General features: G+C 41.9%; 1 pseudogene; it reads right to left on the minus strand.

Moving 5' to 3' along the window:
• Positions 1-3,557: 3,557 nt before the first annotated feature.
• On the minus strand, positions 3,558-4,184 carry LOC119254537 (60S ribosomal protein L17-like; annotated as a pseudogene).
• Between the last annotated feature and the right edge of the window lie 12,965 nt (positions 4,185-17,149).

Here is a 17,149-nt window from a genome sequence, read left to right on the forward strand (position 1 = left end):
ATTACTTAGTTTTCGATTTTCACTTATCTTAGCGGTTGCATTAGAATGAAATATAAGTGTGTTCATGTATTTTTACAAGTAGCAAAAGGAGAGTGGAAAAAATATACTTTTAAATTTTGATTATGTTTATTTGTGACTTTGTATTTATAGATGATGCATTTTATATTATCTTGTGGGGTACCAGAAGAATTTGCAGAAATAATACAAGTGGTAAGAAAATTTTAAGAACAGAGCATGCAAATGTGTGTGTGTGTGTGTGTGTGTGTGTGTGTGTGTGTATGTGTATGTACAGGTATGTGTATAAAAGCTTTTTTCACTCAAGGGGGTTGTTATTTGTTGTTTTCACTTATGGAACTGCCTTTGGAGCTGGGGATGCTTTAGTTTTAGAAAACGGACCAAAATGGGGCCTCTTGATTTATTTATACATATGGAAAACAATCACCTACTGATCTCCAAGGAAGCTATGCAGCTCAATTTAAATGTGCATGCTGGTGCTACAAGCTGAGGTATTGTGTTCTGCTTAGTAATACAAATTGATCTTGCCTCTAGTCAGCCTGTGATTCTGAAGGAGAAGTGACTTTCTAACAGTTTAGTGATTAGCCTGTTCCGAGAGCAGTGGGGAGTGCTGCTAACTATTATAATCCCCTCATCTGCTTAGGTAGGGTCCGCCTTTAATTTGGAAAAATAGAAGGTGACAATGCTGTCCTTGCTTGGAGCAAACTCTTCTAGATTGAGCAAGTGGTAAATTCTGGAACCTTTCCTGACCAAGCTCTCCAAGTAATTACCAAGGGAAGTAGAAATGGCAGCAGTGAATCAGCATTTCCTAGGATTGCCCAGTTTCTGGAGTGACAACTTGCTGTAGGCCTCCCAGCTAGCACAGAGTGTGTACATCTAAGGGGGGTGGTGGGATAAAAAGGAAGGGACTTACTTGTAAGTTCAAGTCCTTTATCACTGACTGTTAAGACACACGACCTACATTATACTCCAAACTGGTAAAGTGGAATTATTTCAGATTTTTAAAATAACTAATCTTTTTTTTTCATTAAAATTTTTGTATTTTACTTAAGTACCAACAAAATTACATTTGCAACAGCATATTGAATAATTTTTGTAATTAACATTACCAAGTTAGATAAACTTTCCTTCATCATGAAATTTTTTTTTAAATAATTCAACATTCACAGGACGTTGCAAAAACAGTATAGAGAAGTTTCCATGTAACCTTCACTCATTTTACCCCATGGCATAATCTTACACAATATTTGTGTTTTCCAAATTTTTTTATAATATGTTATACGTATAATTAGGGAGAAAATGTCTTTCCAGTTCTTGAAAATATTCTTTCAAGTTTTTGTTCTGAGTTAGGTCCTTGTCCTGAGTTATAGTCCATAGAATCTGAATTCTCTGTGCTTATTCCAAGGGTGATAAAAAAAACTGATAAAGATATATAAAATCTGGCTCTGCTTTGGGAATGAGTGATCAGAACAGAAGCTGGTCCCCAGAATGAGAGCAGAGTTCTGGACACTCATGCATTAACCCTTTAGTGTCTGTATCATGGGGCTATCTGGGAGAGGGAGGAGGGGCGGTGCCATTGATCAGCAGTATAAAAATCTTTAAGTATGGGGATATCAGCCCACATATTCCTATAATGTGCTCATCACATTTCTTGCTATATATTGCATTATTTTCATTTGTCCCTCAAATATACTATCTACTCTATAAAAGAAAATATTGCGTACCTCATTTGTTGAACTCAAGAGCCCTGTCTGATGCCTAGTTCAATATTTGACAAATGACTAATCCATAAATAAAAGTTAGGTTTTGGTCCTGAGCTGTCCTTGAACTAGTTGTGTGAATCTCTGGCTGGAAACTCTGGTCTCAGAATTTCTTTTGCAAAACAAGATTAAATTTTTGTTCCCTCCTAGCTCTAAAATTTCATAAAGTGTTTGCAAGATTTTCAAGATATGCAAGAATAAGGAAAGATTAATGATAAAACAAAAGAATTCCATTTTGGCAAATATCTGAGCGCATATTATATTATGTACAAAAGACATACTTTTTAAAGTCTGATGGGAAAAACTGACAAATCGTCTTATTCATGAAGAAATCAGAGTTTACAGAAGACCACCTCTATAATACCATGATACAAGAGAGAATGGAATAAGGGCTCTGAGAGGTACCTAGAAAAGCATTTCAGAAGTGCAGATATAACTCCTGAACTTTGTAATCCATCTCTTTCCAAAATCAAAAAAAATATTAATAAAGGTTGACATAATATTGGGTAAATAATATTTGAAAGTCATTGTTATTCCTGGTGCATAATATGTTGTTTTTAAGTGTTATTATTACAGTAACTATCATTATTTGCAACTATTCGCAATTTGATAATATTTATGTGCATTGGGCCAGTCTCTTTGTTGTCTTCCACTGATAACTAATAACATAATGAGGGGGTGAGGGAACAGGTGGCCCTGAAAGATTACAGGTCCCAGTCCAGCTACTTGCTGCCTGTAAGAGCATGGGCAAACTTCTTAATTCCTCAAATCCTCAGTGTTCCCATCTGTAACATAGGATGACAACAAAAATAGCATCAACCAGGGCCTCCCTGGTGGTGCATGGGGTTAAGACGCAACCTGTGAAGCAATCCGCAGCCACTGCAGGCAGCCAGAGTTTGATCTGAGGCCAGGGAGCTACCCACATGGTGCAGCAGACCTCTCCTGACTTGCCCACTATTCCCCTCAGCAGTGTACTTCAGTCAATCTGCCTGCTCTGTTCCCCTCTCTGTCTCTGGTGAATCCTCTCACCTCCCCCTGTACCTCTGGCCTGTAGCACATTTCTTATATGTATAAATAAATAAATCTTAAAAAAAATAGCATCAACCAAAAGAAAATTAGATGATACCCATAACCTACTCAGCATAGTACCTGTGTGAAATAAGCACCCAACTGAGAGTTACCTATCACATTTTACCAAGGCCCAGATGGTTTCAAAATAATAGAAAACTAAAAGTTGCTTCCATCCAGGTGAGATGCCTATTCAGACCTGCAGGGGGAAAAAAAGTCTTCCTAAAGGACTATGTGGCAAAGGGAGATTTTGGACAATCGAAGGACCTCTCCACAGACCTTAAGAATACTCAGATGGGGCCTCCCCGGTGGCACAGCGGGTTGAGCACAGCACTGTAAAGCTGTCTGCAGCCTCTGCAGCATGTGTTCAATTCCCGGCTGGCCAGGGAGATTCCCACATGGCACAGTAGACCTCTCCTGTCTCGCTCACTGCTCCCCTCAGCAGTGTATTTTGGTCATCTGCCTGCTCTGTTCCCCACTCTGTCTCTGGTGAATCCTCTCACCCTCCTGTGCCTCTGGCCTGTACACCAGCTCTTATAATAAATAAATAAACACAAATAAATCTTAAAAAAAAAAAAGAATAGATGCTCCTGTCTCATAAACTTGGGCATCTTCACCCACCCCCCAAACCTCCAGATATTGCTATATTGAAAAAACAACTGGTAAAATATACCTAACATACAATTTACCATTTTTTTTTTTTTTTTTTTTACTTTTGCTTCCTTTTATTTTACGTTGAACTTATTCCCTTGCCATAAGTTTTTGTTTCTTCAGTTTCTTCTGCGATATCTTTTTCTTTTGTGCCACCTCCTCTTCTGGTTTAGGAACAATCTGCTCTTTTTCAGTAAGGATCATCTCAATGTGGCAGGGGGAGCTCATGTATGGGTTAATCCGACCATGAGCTCTATAAGTTCTGCGACGCATCTTAGAGGCTTTGTTCACCTGGATGTGCTCAATGACCAGAGAATCTACATCTAAACCCTTAAGTTCAGCATTACTCTCTGCATTTTTAAGCATGTGCAGTAAAAATTCAGCACTCTTTTTGGGCCACCGACCTTGCGTCCAACCCCACTGTTTGGCCTGGGCACATCTGCCAACGCCACCATTCTAACGACGGAATGGCACGCATTGCTTCTGTAGAGTAACATCCTTCAGATACTTGGTGGCTTTTCGGATATGCATACCCTTGATGGCCTGGGCAGTTTCACGAGTGTTCTTAAAATGAACACGTAGATTTGAACCTCTTGATTTGCATGACTTTGTAGGGTTTTCTGGGTCAAGTGAGTAGCGAACCATTTTCAGAGATCACTAAGGCCGCATACGGGAAGAGCCATACAATTTACCATTTTAAACATTTTTCTTTTCAGTATATTTTCAGGGATGTCCACAACCCCTCCAAAATGGCCAGTGATTAGTTGGGAGTCCTTGTTTCAAGTCATAGCAAATGCACTTAAGCAACAAAGGGAGTTTATTGGTTTATTTAATGGAGAACACAATGGTGTCTGACCTCAGGTATCTTTTGATGCAGCAGCTCAAGTGGTTTCAGCTGAGGATTTGTTTCTCTCCATAACTTTTCTCTGCCCTCTGCTGTGCAGGAATCCTCCACAAGGAAGATTCCTTGAAGCTCTATAACCCATACTCTTGGTCATAAAATGACACCAAACAGCTCAGGCCTCTAAAACTTACTTGCTTCCAGGAAAGGGTCTCTTGTGATACTTCTATCAAAGGGAAAGAAAACTCTCCTTTCCGGATGCCCCAATATCTCCTGGTGTCCAGTTATTTTAGATAGTATGGTGTGCCTAGTTTGGTGACCAAAGAACCGATGGTGGCTCAAGCCAATTTCAGTCCATGCTAGACTGCACCTGAAGTCAATCCCACCAAACCCCATGGTCTGTACTTTTCTCAAAGTAAAACCTGGGGGTTATGACTAGAAGAAATGTTAACTACACTTCGTCCTGCCCCTCTTCACCCCCAGGAGTCTCCACCCACCAGCCCAAACAGAACACTTTCCTATGTTTCTTCCACCTCTTCTGTACTCCAGCAGACTCTGCTCCCTTGCTGATATTCTTAGCCTCATTCTCCGCTGCTCTTCATGCAATGACAGGGCAATGAGACATGGATAGTCACTGACCCTAAGAGTTTAAATGCTCAGCAATTCCAGAATGAAGGGGTCCTCGATGAATTGGGAGTTTATCTGGAATTGTCATCCCACCTCCATAAAAGTTGAGTGCCTTGAAACTCAGTGTTGAAAATTACCCTGGATGTAAACAAAGGTCAATTTTAGAATCTGAAGTCAACTTTAGACTGCAGACAAGTAAAGTCTAATACGATCTTAATCTTGTTGCTCACTCTGAGCTTAGCACTCTGAAACAAAGAGCTCAGAATTTTTACTATGAATATGTATGCCATTACAAGAATTGAGCTGGTCTTTTGCTAATTTTTTCAAATGCACAGATTTCTCTGGAACAAGGGACTTTTATTATGGCTACTCTTGTAATTTTTCTCCTACTCTTTGAGTTGCTGAGTTTGTTTCCTATAAGCTTCCCTTTCCAAGGAGGGAGATCAAAAGATTTAACAGTTAGGAGCTGGCCAGAAAAATTCCTCAATGTCCCACCGGTTTCTGGGGTGCTGCTGATGGCCTTGCTCCACTATGGCAGGCTTATTGCAGCCCCTTGACACTTGAGAACAGCTTAGAAAACCTAAACTTAAAGACTACATCTACCTGATGGAGCTAAGCCACAAAATTTAATAGATGTGACATAATGGTTTTCCTAGCTTTAGAATAAAGATCAAGGTATCTCCTTCCCAGAGACCCAAATGGACAGTAGGGCAAAAAGACCCTTGCTGAAGCCCAGAGAGGGAAAGCTGGGGCCCACATTTAAACCCCCTGATTACCTCCTTTTCTGTATCCTTCTTCCTATAATACCTTTGGAGTCAGAAAGGGCAGACTTTCTCCCTTGCTCTTCCTCTAGGAAACTCTAGAAACTAGATCTTGACATATACAGGTGAAGATAAAAGATGTGTGATTGTCCCTTAATAATCTGACTTGAAAAGCTAGAGTGCTGCAGCAAAATCCTATTTTTGAGTGCAGGAAGCTGGATATCTCCTTTGCATTCCTCTGTAACACTTTTAATCTCCCTAGGCAGAAGGCTGCCTCAGGAAGACTAGGGTGAAGATCATGTGTTCTGACAAGCTAAATATAAAAATGCATTAATGGTTTTCAAACCCCTGGTATTATCTCCATTCCATTTGTTACCATAGTGTCCTAATTAATACTCAATTACTCATACTTACAATAAAATAGCTGCTACCCAAGGACCAGAGATAGTCTTCTTCCCACAAGGCTGATAATAGTAACATTTATGAAAATTTGCTATGTTCTCTGTGGATTATCTCATTTAATTTTTGTAACAATCCTATGTTGCAAGTATTATTGTTCACCCATTTTATTGACGAAGAAACTGAGACTTAGAAGGATGTCCTCAAGTTCAAATATATCATAAGGGAAGAAAGAGGAGTCCGAGGGCTGGTTTTTAACTATTAACTGCTTTCTAGTATTGACCTACTAGTCTATTGTGCTTCCTACCTGGTCACAATACACACAACGGTGAGGTTTCTAGACTGAACTGACTAACTTAACCTAGTGGGAGAAGTCATTTTCCCAGGACCTCTCCTACCAGGGGAAATTAAAATGTGCAGTAAAATCTGAGTGGATGTGTTTATGGCACAATTACAGGTGGCTAATTTAACAGGTTTTATTGCTTCTAGAAATCTTGGCACTAGCAATAGATTAATTATCTTAAGTAGAGATACCAGGTTAAAAATAATGTTGCGATAAGAACAATGCAAACTTCAGCAAGGTATGTTGCAATTAAGTTATAGATTGATAAATCATTGTTCTGACCTTTATTTTCCCTTTGCCCTCATTTTCTCACCTGTATTTTATACTTTTATGTGTGATATTTTTAATCTTCTGCAAATCCTCTTGAAAATGAAGTGGGAAGAGTTAGTAAAGCTAATGATTGAATTTGTGAGTCACTATATTTAAAAGGCAAACTAATAAGAATGTATTTTGTGTACCACTGCATACTTTCACATATTCTTTACCAGCTTGGAACTTTTCAGGAATCAATTCTGCATTCATATTTTGTCACCAGGATCTGTCACAACTCATTCAATAAATATTTGCGGAACTTTAGAGAAAGTGACAGTGCAAAGAGCTTCTGCTCAGAGAGCTTCAATGGAACCAGTAATGTCAGATCTCTCAAAAGAGCTCAGTAAATGTTTCTGAAATAAATCTCACTTCCTGGGTGCCTCCCTGGTGGTACAAGGAGTTAAGTCTCAGCACTGTGAAGCTGTCCACAGCCAATGCAGCATGAGTTCGACCCCTGGCCAGGGAGCTGCCCACATGGCACAGCAGACCTCTTCTGACTTGCCCCACTGCTCCCCTCAGCAGTGTATTTCAGTCAGTCCACCTGTTCTGTTCCCCACTCTGTCTCTGGTGAATCCTCTCAGATCCGACACCTCTGGTCTGTACCCCAGTTCTTGTATGCATAAATAAATCTTAAAAAAATCTTATTGTCCCTCCACAATAGCACTTCATATGAAAAATTATGATTGGTTCTGGTTTTTAGGGAGACACAGAGAGGCAATATGTCTTGTAAGGTAACTTATTAGAAAAAAGGAGAGCCAGCACTCAAATTCATATATTTGTACCCCAAAATCCTTGCTCTTTTGGCCACATTAATATAAACCCACACAAAGCAAGTGGGCATAGGCATTTTCCATCTGCCTAGCATTTCTATGGGCAACTTCCCAGCTAAAGCACACGTTCCAATCAGAAGCCCACGTGTTAAAGGGCATCTGATATTTAGAAATGGGCACACATCCTGCACTGAGCCAATTACTACATGACCATCCATTGCCAAACTTGGCGACTTTCAACAAAGATTTCTTATCTCTCCTCATCCTGAGGGCTGACTGGGTGTTCCCATGGCCCGCTCCCGCTGGCTGGGTTTATTCATGTACTGCATTCGGCTGGCTGTTGGGCTGAGCTGGGAGGTCTGGGGCATTGGTGATTGATGGCCTTCAGCTGAGTGCCTCGATTTCCTTCTCTAAGCTTCCTTCCATGTGGCCTCTCATACTTCAGTGCTCCCCAAGCGACCCTTCTCCACTGGCCTAGCCTGTACTTCCTTAGAGCGTGACAGTGGAAACAGAAGTTGCTGCTCCTTTTTGCTTTCTTTTCTTACATCATTGTTAATTTTTGGATAGTATTTGACTCCCCCCCTCAGGTGTTGTCCCCATAGTTCTACCACCATCATACACCTGTCTCCATCACAGGTATTCCCCCCTAAACCCGTTATGACTCCGCCATCCCATATGCCTCAGATCTATGGTCAGATTGGCTCTTCTAAACGCCTGGACTCAGAAGTCCTCAGATGTCTTTTTCATCCCTTGTATTGGTCAAAGAAAACATGTAAGCTTCAGATTCATGAGGAAAAGGAACAGAAGCCACCTTTTGATAAGAGGAGGGGTGTGATCACGTAGGACAGGGAAGAAGTGTTGGCAACCATTTTGCAGGCATCTGGTTACAGACTCCCCTCCCCCATTCTATTATATAGCTATTCTCCTTCTGGGAAGCATGGATGGCAAGAGTAACCCAAACCCAGGGCTGCTGGGGTCATCTCTGCAGCCACGTGGAAAAAGCCTGCTTGAGAACAAAGCCAGCCTCGAGGAAAATAGAACAAGAGGTGGAACCCAAATGGTGACCCTCAGTCTCCACTCAGGAGGAGCAGGAACGGCTACAGCCCTAGACATTGAACTCAAGATCTGGCATCACACCACCTGGCCCTGCCACTTGTTAGCCGTGGAAATTTGGGAAAGTTAACATCAAAAAATCTCAGATCCAATACTTGTAAAATGTGGATAATCACAGTACCTGCCTTCATAGGCTGCTGTGAGAATTAAGTGTGATGACATTTCTCATAAACTTAGCAAAGTGCTTGGTCATGGCAAGACCCCTCAATAAATGACTGTTGGCTATGCTGAGAAGTACTTGAAACCTCTCTCCCCCGCCCCCACCTTCACATACACACTAAGATGCTCTCTCCTAAGCTTGAAGGTCTCATGTATGATTGAACTGGAAACCCTTTAACAAGCAGCAAAAGATCTTCCATGTCAGGAACCTCCTAATGAACACACGCTCCTTTCTCTTTAAATATATAAAGCCAAAAGTGAAAAATGCCTGACTTTAACTTTTGGAAAAGAGAATGGCGGGTCAAGTTTTATACCATTCTTAGGAAATGTGCATGAAGGAAGCGGTACAGCTGGAAACTGGCACTTTTCATTTATCCCATAAAGTGAACTTCCAGTCATATTCAGCTGCTTCTTAGAAGGTTTCAGTCCACCTTGACAAGGTCACTCAAGGTCACTTGTATGACATGGAATGCTTTTGTCTGTTATGCACGATACACTTACAAAACATTTATGTCTTCTATGCATCTCTATCAATTCATAAAGTAACTTGTCTCTGCTCTTTACTGGGATGGGAGTGCAATTTTGTGTCTGGTGGATTAGTGTGAGGACATCAGGGGTCAGCTAGCATCATATTCTCTCTATTGTGATAAAATGCACTTAACAGAATTTACCATTCATTCTCCTCCTCATCCTCCTTCCTGTCCTCTTTCCTACCAAAATGTCAGAAATAATGTCCCCTGTTACTTCGGTGTAAAGATCTGTCTAGAATGGGATATGAAGGAGACTGCTTGAAACCAAACTGGTTTGACAATACTGACGAATCTGTTGTGTTATCAGCAAGAGACATGGGGCCTGCTGCTTGGAAACCCGGTGTTTCAGAACAGGGTTGTTTGCAGAGGGACAGGCCCTGGAAAAGGCCAGCCATTGTTTGCAAATTGGGTAATTGTATTCTCTTTCCTGACACCACTCTGGAATAGAAATACAATGTTGCTTTTAGATGACAGGGTGTCCATAGAAACATGATTTGATCATCATTATTATCTTTTTTACAGAAAATGGCCACAGCTCATAAGTGTTTCATGTGTTAGTCGTCATGCCACTGATTATTTTTCACATGCCTGTGGAGAAGGCCCTTTCATCAGCTCCCTTTCATAGATGAAAAAAATGGAGGGTCAAAGAAATGAAACAACTTCTCCCAGAACACATGTCTAGTGAGTTGTAGAATTAGGATTCAGACTCCGTTGTATGTGACCCTAGACCTGTGCTTTTAACTCGTGGCAAATACAGCCATTTTTACTCCACAATGCAAAGTCAGACATAACTGATGTGCAGGCGAGTCTCAGAAGCAAGAGACATCATCAAAGGTGATGTTTGAACTAGCGGAACCTTCAAAAGTGCAAGGTCACTCTTCTAACAGCATTGACAGCCCTACCCCGTGTCTGTTCCGTTCTTCAGAGAGCTGACCTACCAACCCATGTGAGAAGCTGCCGAGCACCTGGGCTTTAATCTCCAGAACTGTTTCACACCTTCTCCCTTTTTGCCTTACTTAGATCCTTAGGCCCTGGTTTTCATCTCTTCTCGTACACTGTTTTCTCTGTCTGGTTCCCTTTCTTAGCTCCCAATTTTGACTCTCCACCTTGACATGCCTTTGGAGCTCCAGCCAAAATTCCTTTCTGGATATGATCTTAATTTTGACCTTGTTGGAGCTGCAGGTGAGAAAAGCTTGGCTCCATATCTCTGTTCCTAGAAACATCCACCGTCAGGACCATGAACCAGGACTCAGAGCCAGGACACCAACTCACATTCAGATAAAGCTTTGTTGTTTACAGAACATTTGAAAGATATCCTTTAATATCTATAGAAGACAGAGCAGGTACTATTTCCCCATTTAAAAAAAGAACTGTCACATACATTTCAAGTCTATCAAAGAAATACACAGAATAACAGACATCCATGAACACTGCCTAGATTTGACACATTTACATAAATTTTTTCTTAAATAAGAAACAGATATGATTGGATAGTTTTTCATCCCATTTTCTTCTGTCCTTCCCCAGAGAAACCACTATATTTAAATTGGTTTGAATTATCCCATCCAAGTTTTAAATTTTTTATAGCTATCTATTATCTATCTTTCAGAATTCATAATAAATACTATTATTTTGTGTTCTTAAAAACTTGGACATAATATCATACTATATGACTCCTTTGCAACTTGCTTTTTCAAAGATATATTTTTAAGATTTATCTTATTTACCTACTAATTCCCCCTTAACACTCCCCTTCCATGTGCACATATAGACACACCTTGGAAATACTTTGGAGTAGGCTCCAAATCATTGCAATAAATAGAATATTGCAATAGAGAGCGTCACATGAATTTTTTTCATTTCCCAGTGTACACAGAAGTTACGTTTGTCTATTAAGTGTACAATGGCATTGTCTAAAAAAATAATGTATGTACCTTAATGAAAAATTAGTTTATTGCAAAAAAAGTGCTAACAATTGTCTGAGCCTTCAGTGAGTTGTCATCTTTTGGCTGGTGGGTAGTCTTGCCTCTATGTTGCTCACTGCTGACTGATCAGGATAGTGAGTGCTGAAGGGTAGGATGACGGTGGCAATTTCTTAAATAAGACAACAATGAAGTTGGCTTCATAGATTTATTCTTTCTTTCACAAAAGGCATCTCTGCAGCATGTGATGCGTTTTTTTTTTTTAATAGAGGCATGTTTTATTTGTTTGTTTGTTTTGTTTATACATGCACTGGGTACAGTCAGAAGCGCGGGAGGGTGAGAGAATTCACCAGAGCCAGAGCGGGGAGCAGAGCAGAGCAGGCAGACTGACGAAGCACACTGCTGAGGGGAGCAGCGGGCGGCAGGAGAGGTCTGTGCGCCATGTGGGACCCTCCTCTGGTGGCTGGGGAGCAGCCGGGGATCAAACTGGCGCCGCAGAGGCCGTGGGCAGCTTCGCAACCCAGCGCTCAACCGCTGTGCCACCGGGGAGGCCCGTGATGCTGTTTGATAGCATTTTACCAACTGAAGAACTTTTTGCAACATTGGCGTCAGTCTTCTCAAACTCTGCCCCTACTTTATCAACTAAGTTTAGGTAATATTCCATATCCTTTGATGTCATTTCTACAATGTTCATAGCATCTTCACCAGGAGCAGATACCATCTCAAAAAACACCCCACACAACACTTCTGCTCATGCACAACAAGCAAATCCTTATCCATGCAGATTTATCATGAGATTGCAGCAATTCAGCTACATCTTCAAACTCCACTTCTAAGTCTGGTTCTCTTGTTATTTCCACCCTATCCACAGCTACTTCTTCAACTGGAGTCTTGAGCCCCTCAATGTCATTCAAGAGATTTGGAATCAACTTCTTCCAAACTCCTGTAATGTCGATATTTTGACCTTTTTTCTTCAATCATGAATGTTCTTAATGGCATCTAATATGGTGAATACTTTCCAGAAGGTTTTCAATTTTCTTTGTCCAGATCCATCAGAGGGATCAATATCTATGACATATATAGTCTTTTTTTTTTTTTTTTTTTTAATTTTCTAGAGGCATGTCTTATTTATTTATTTATTTATTTATTATTTGTTTGTTTGTTTTATACATGCACTGGGTACAGTCAGAAGCATGGGAGGGTGAGAGAATTCACCAGAGCCAGAGCGGGGAGCAGAGCAGGCAGAAGGACCGAAGTACACTGCTGAGGGGAGCAGCGGGCGGCAGGAGAGGTCTGCGCGCCATGTGGGACCCTCCTCTGGTGGCCGGGGAGCAGCCGGGGATCGAACCGGCGCCGCAGAGGCCACGGGCAGCTTCGTAACCCAGCGCTCAACCGCTGCGCCACCGGGGAGGCCCCTGACATATATAGTCTTAAAAAACGTGTTTTTAAAAAAGATTTATTTTACTTATTTATGCATACAAGAACTGGGGTTTAGGCAAGAGGTGCGGGGAGGGGGGGTGAGAGGATTCACACAGACAGAGTGGGGAGCAGAATAGGTGGGTCCACTGAAATACACTGCTGAGCGGAGCAGCGGGCAAGACAGGAGAGGTTGGCTGTGCCATGTGCGTTAGCTCCCTGGCCAGGAATTGAACTCATGCCTCAGTGGCTGCCTATTGCTTGATAAGCACTGAGACTTTAATCCCTGCACCACCAGGGAGACCCAGATAATGTATTTTTTTTATTTTTTAAAGATTTATTTATTTATGCATACAAGAGCGGGGATATAGGCCAGAGATGTGGGGGGTGAGAGGATTCACCAGAGACAGAGTAGGGAACAGAACAGGCAGATTCACCAAAGTACACTGCTGAGGGGAGCAGCGGGCGAGACAGGAGAGGTCTGTTGTGCCATGTGGGTTGCTCCCTGGCCGGCTGGGGGATCGAACTCGTGCTGCAGAGGCTGCGGATAGCTTCATAGGTTGTGTCTTAACCCCTTGTGCCACCAGGGAGGCCCCAGAAAATGTATTTTTTAAATAATAAGACTTCAGAATTGAAATGACTCCTAGATCCACAGGCTGCAGAATGGATATTGTGGTAACAAGCGTGAAGACAACATTAATCTCTTTGTATATCTTTGTCAGAGGTTTGGATGACCAGGTGCATTGTCAATGAGCAGTGATACTTCAAAAGGAATTTTTCCCCCCTGAGGTATACATCTCAACAGTATATTTAAAATATTCAGTAACCCACGGTATAAACAGAGGTACTGTAATTTAGGCTTTTTTTGTTGTTCCATTTCTAGAGCACAGGCAGAGTAGATTTAGCATAATTCTTAAGGGCCCAAGAATTTTCAGAATGGTAAATGAACATTGGCTTTCACACTCAGCTGCATTAGCCCCTAGCAAGAGAGTCAGTCTACCTTTTGAAATTTTGGAGCTGGGTATTGACTTCTCATCTCTAGCTATCAAAATCCTAAATGAGATTTTCTTTTAAGATAAGGTGATTTCATTTACATTGGAAATCTATTCATCAATTGCTTAGGAGATCATCTGAATAATTTGCTGCAGCTTGTACATTAGTATTTGCCACTTTACCTTACATTTCATGCTATGTTAGAATGATGGCTTCTTCCTTAAACCTCATGAACCGCCTCGACTAGCTTTAGCTTTTTCTTCTATAGTCTAACCTCTCTCAGCCTTCACAGAAGTGAAGAGAGTCAGGGCTTGGCTCTGGAGTAGGCTTTGGACTGAGGAAATGTTATAACTGGTTTGACTTTCTATCCACATCACTAAAACTTAACCTCTCTTGGTTTTCTTTCTTTTTTTTTTTTTTTCTTTTTAAAGATTTATTTATTTATGCATACAAGAATTGAGGTACAGGCCAGAGGTGTAGGGAGTGAGAGGATTCACCAGAGACAGAGTGGGGAGCAGAACAGGCAGATTGACTAAAATACGCTGCTGAGGGGAGCAGTGGACAAGACAGGAGAGGTCTGCTGCGCCATGTGGGTAGCTCTCTGGCCAGGGATTCAACTCATGTCACAGTGGCTGGTGATGGCTTGATAGTGCTGTGTCTTTAACCTCTGTGCCACCAGGGAGGCCCCCTCTCTTGGTTTTCTTTTTTTTATTTATTTATTTATTTATTTATTTATTTATTTATTTGTTTGTTTGTTTGTTTTTTGTTTATACATGCACTGGGTACAGTCAGAAGCGCGGGAGGGTGAGAGAATTCACCAGAGCCAGAGCGGGGAGCAGAGCAGGCAGAAGGACCGAAGTACACTGCTGAGGGGAGCAGCGGGCGGCAGGAGAGGTCTGCGCGCCATGTGGGACCCTCCTCTGGTGGCCGGGGAGCAGCCGGGGATCGAACTGGCGCCGCAGAGGCCGCAGGCAGCTTCGCAACCCAGCGCTCAACCGCTGCGCCACCGGGGAGGCCCTCTCTTGGTTTTCAACATGTCTTCCTTGCTAACTTTAATCATGTTCAGTTTTTAAAGTGAGAGGTTTATGACTTTTCCTTTCACTTGAACACTTAGACACCATTGTAGGTTTGGCTAACAAGTGGCCTAATCTCAATATTGTTGCATCTCTGAGAAAAGAAAGGGAGATGGGGTACAGCTGTTGGGTGGAGGCATCAGAATATACACATTTTATTGATTAAGTTCCCAAAACATTTACAAGGTCAATATCAAAGATATCTGAACATAGATCACCATGATAGATGTGAAAATGGAAAAGTTTGAAATATTGCTAGAATTACCAAAATGTGACACCAGAGACATGAAATGAGCACAGGTGCTGGTAAAAGAGTGCCAGGACAGTAACTGGAGGCATGGTAACCACAGAACTTCCATTTGTAAAATATACATTATCTGCAAAACACAATAAAGTGATGTGCACTAAAATGAGGTAGGTCTGCAGTTACATGTAATATAGGTTATCTAGTTGCTCAGATTGAAATACACTAAACCTTCTGTTTTACTTCATTTTTTTTTAAAGATTTATTTATTTATGCATACAAGAGCTGGGGCACAGGCCAGAGATGCGGGGGTAGGGGGTGGGTGAGAGCACTCACCAGAGACAGAGTGGAGAAAAGAACAAGTGGATCTACTGAAATACACTGCTGAGGGTGTTATAGGACAGGGAGAGGGTCAGCCCAAACCCCGCAAACCTGCCTATTCTAAATGGGTTCTGCCATCCGCCGCATCAACACAAAACATAGGAGACTTTAATGGGAAGGAACTTTAATAAAACCAGGAAACAACACAGGTAAGGCAAAGAGTCTAGTTTCTAAATGAAGCACCCAAAGTTACCCATCTCCTCGTGGGTAAAAGTCCATCCATATGGGATCGGCCCAGAACAAGGCCCCAAAGCCTGCCACAAGTCTAAAGCATCTTCCAGTGGGGACCCACAGCAAAGGGTCACAAACAACCGGACAAGCCCGGAAGGAAAAGAGCAAAATCAACATCAAGATAAAAGCTGCCATGGTCACCTCCCCACGGGTCTCACCCACATCTGTGTCACCCAGTCCACGACCAAAAGACAAGCGCAGTTTCTTCACGTGTCTCTAGGCTCCATGCGCCTCCTCCAGGTCTCCTGGCTCCATCCTGCTTCCTTCCTTCCTCAGTCTCTTCTTCTGCAGCTTCTCCTCTTCCTGCTCAGCTCCACCCTCCCTTGGGTGGGGCAGGGAACCTCCCCCTTTCCTGGGGACCACCCTGTTACAAGGGGAGCAGCGGGTGAGACAGGCGAGGACTGCTGCGCCATGTGGGTTTCTCTCTGGCTGGCCGGGAATCGAACTCGTGCTGCAGAGGCTGTGGACAGCTTCACAGCACGGCACTCAACCTGCTGTGCCACCGGGGAGGCCCTTCTCTTTATTTTAATAGATCTCACTACAGAATTGTCTGCTGCTTTAATCTTTTCCAAAAAAACCCCAAACTTTTTATATTGTTGATACTCTTTCTTATCCTTATATGTTGTATAAGGTAATGCACTAAGAATAAATTAATGATATATCATATAGGAGACCACTCCCTCCTTCTCCATTTAAGATGCTTATCTTTGGAAAAGAACCAGACTTGAGATTTCTTATTTGAAACTTGAGCCTATGTGTCCATCCATCCATCCTTTGATATAGGACAGTTTTATGGCTAAGGTCGGAATTGTAATTGTACAAATTTCCAGCCTACTCCTTCAGCCCTCCAATCATGTTTCTTACTAATAAGGCCAGATCCCCAGTGAAACAGTTTGCAGATAGCTCAGCACCACCTATTGTTATTGTAAGAAAACTAACAAAGCCCATTGAAGGTGAAGAGTGTCACAGTGTCATGTCTGTTCATGAAAGACAGCCCAATTTTCGGTTGGGGAACAAAGAGAGTATTTGAGGGTGAAAGGCTAGTGAAATAGCTTGGCTGAGTAAATGCTCCTGCAGCAACGATTATTGCCTCATCACTCAAAGGTGAAAGAAGAGCAAAATAAAATGGCACAGATTGCAACCACCAGGTAGTAGATGAGAAAGAGAAGAATACAGTTCATAAGCTAGCAAGTGCCCACATGATCTCCCGCAGATGCTGCAAGAGGACATCTGTACTAATTTAGGATCATGCAATCATATAGAGCACTCAGCCCGCATTAAAAAATCAATCATGATAAGATTTGGTACCGTTTAGATGGATTTAGAAAGAAACATTCGAGAAAAACATCCCTGGTTGACTTTTTAAAGAGAAAACAGGACCAAGGATGGAATTGGTACTAAGTATCTCCCTGTGGGAGGTCCTGTGCTAAGCATTTTACATACATTATCTTAACTTTTCCTTATTAGTCCTTTGAGGAAGATTTTAATATCCTTATTTACAGGATATATTGAAACTCAGAGTACCTATGTGAGTTATTTA

This window comes from Talpa occidentalis, unplaced genomic scaffold (genome assembly GCF_014898055.3).
Source record: "Talpa occidentalis isolate TD23 unplaced genomic scaffold, MPIMG_talOcc4v2.1 talOcc4.3, whole genome shotgun sequence".
NCBI classification, from domain to species: domain Eukaryota; kingdom Metazoa; phylum Chordata; class Mammalia; order Eulipotyphla; family Talpidae; genus Talpa; species Talpa occidentalis.